Here is a 2,780-nt window from a genome sequence, read left to right as displayed (position 1 = left end):
GCATGGTGGCCACAGAGATCGGGATGTGGGAATTGCATCCTTGGGGGCAGGTCCCGAAACCCGTACGGATCCGCTTCTTGTTTAGTGGAATGATGGCTCTGCACTTTTCCTAGACATACATTTTTACCGCTTCTTGTTTAGTGGTATGATGAGCTGCACACTTTCATTATACAGATATTTTCTATTGTGAGTATTTCCTTTTCTAAAAAGGGATGATCGGTTCCGGATGTATATCTTCGGACCGTGAGTACCTTTATTTTAAATGCTTTATAAAATTTTATCCTACTGGGCCTTTCGCTCACCTTTTCCTGTTTTCAAATCCCCTCCAGGAGACGCGAGGAGTAGTGCGGAGTAGGCAACTACTACCGGTGACGTGGACTTGACCTCGGAAAGTGAAGAGTTATCTTTCCTTTTATCTTTTATTTCAAGGCATGTATAAGAGATTATGGATTGTAAACTTAAATATTACTAGACTGTGGTTGATGTCACATTTACTTTTGTTTATATTCATGTATGCTAAACACCTGTGGGAATTCCTGACATGATATCAGGGACGTGGTTTTAAACTAGTTTGGTTGGAAATTCCACCACCGTTCTTGAAATTAAATTTCTCTTGAATGCAGGGGCTCGTTTGGAAATACCTGGATGTTTTGGATTTGAAAGGAATTAAATTATTTTGCTAATCACTCTCTCTCAAACAGGTTTAAGTTTCTAAACGAGCCTCCACGTCACCAACCCCGGTTTAGGGGCGTGACAAGACTTCCATACGATCTACTTGCGGATCGTATTTCCAAGTGGTTAGACCACCGATTGCGCGATCAAAAGATAATTGTATTTGGCGGAGTTCGGGTCCGCCGGATTGGCTAAGCTTTTGAAGATATTTTTTGGAGTGTCTTCTCAAGTATGTGGTGCTGTGACTAGTGTCACCTTGTAATTTAGATCAATAATATTTACACTGGGCTATATGTTTAGTGTTACCTTCATGGTCGATCTCCTCAATTGTGTCGAAGTGATCTCAAACTGGCGAGGTGCGCTTGCATTTCCTCCTGGAGGTTGCAACACTTGCAGACGCAGTCGCACTTGCACTCGCCACTTCTCCACGCCCACCACCATTGCGATCACGGCCTCTAGTACGCCCACCAAGGCTCGGATAAATAGATTCCTTCGTAACAAATTCATTAGTGGGAAATTGCCCTTCTTTCACGTTATGTTGGGCATCAACAGGAATACTACTATAACCAAAAAAATCCATTATAAAAAAATAAGAGCGATTTGAGAGAGAGAAAGCTTTAGGATAATGTGGTAGTTTTTAGAAAAGTTATGAGAGAGATTTGAGAGATTGAGAGAAATTGAGAGAGATTGAGAGAAATTGAGAGGGATTGAGAGAAATTAAGAGGGATTGAGAGAGTTTGAGTGGGAAAATGTGTGGGAGATGGGGGTATTTATAGGGAAATTTTTGGGTTAAAAAATTGATTATTTCCCCCAAATTCGGATCCAACAGCTACTTTGTTTTCGGCGAGTCTGGTTCGGGCGGGCTCGGGTAGAAATTTGGGCAACGGTAAAAAAACTAGTCGTTGGAACGAGCTTTTCAGGTCGGGTCGGGCTCCAACTGTCAAAATTTTGACCGTTGGTCGGGTTTTCGGGCAAATCGAACTTGCCCGGAAAAATTCAAAAAAATTCCGGCGAACGGTGGTTGACAGCGACAACACGACGGCGGGCTTCGGCGTGGTGTCCCTTTTCGAGCTGCCCGAGCCTGAAAATGTAGTATTGGACGGGTTGGCAGTTAGGCCTGCCCACCGAGCCTGAAAAATTCAGACTTCGGGCCGACTTACCGGCCCAAAGTTCCAACATTATTCGTAACATTATTAAAAAATAAAAATAAAAAAGGAAATTTGTATTATAGCTAAAAATGTTCTAGTATGCAGTATTTTTATAGTATTTTTTGTAATTGACATTTTTTCTTAATATTCTAATTTTTAGTACAACGTCTAAATTACTCTTTTTATCAATTAAATAAAAATTAATATTTTTTAAATAATTTGAAAATATTTTATAGCATTAAAATATTTAAAATAAAACAATTAAATAAAAAAGTTCATGATTTTTTCTAAATGTATTTTTATTTAAGTGAATATAAGGGTACTAAAATCATTTTACATTTCAATCAGTTTTAGGGTATTAAGAAAATATTTTTAAAAATGTCGAGATATCACTTTAATATTATTAAAAACACAAGATACTAAGAGCATGTGATTTTATCCTTAAAAAAAAAATAATAATGGATCTTCTAAGGTACTCCAATATACCGGTAGGTCAGGTTTTTTATTCGTCAGATCTGCATAAAATCATGTAAAAATTAAAAAATACGTAGATCTAGCGATTAAAAAAATTTAACTTAGTCAATCAGTAAAAAATCGTGGTCTATTTATGATAAACCATAGTCTATCACTAATAAACCTTAGTTTAACATTGTCCTGGGTGTGAAATCGATGGCCCTGTTTGTTTCTGTTTTCAATCTCATTTTTCACGTTTTTCGAAGCAAAAAATTGAAAACACGTTTGGCGCAAGTTTTTTTTAAAAATAAAAACAAAAACAAAACCGTTTTTGTCGTTTTGTGAAATTCTGAAAACGGATTAAATCTGTTTTTTATTTTCCTTTTCATTTTCTCCCTTCATTTTCTCTCTCGTGGAAGTCAGCCTCATCGTCGACCGAAGAAGACGCAGGCCTAAGACATCCGGCGAAAGCCCACCATCTACGCTCCTCTCCGACCGGCCCGCCCC

The sequence above is a fragment of the Morus notabilis genome, unplaced genomic scaffold (assembly GCF_000414095.1).
Source record: "Morus notabilis unplaced genomic scaffold, ASM41409v2 Scaffold141, whole genome shotgun sequence".
NCBI classification, from domain to species: Eukaryota; Viridiplantae; Streptophyta; class Magnoliopsida; order Rosales; family Moraceae; genus Morus; species Morus notabilis.
This window is presented reverse-complemented; position numbering follows the sequence as displayed.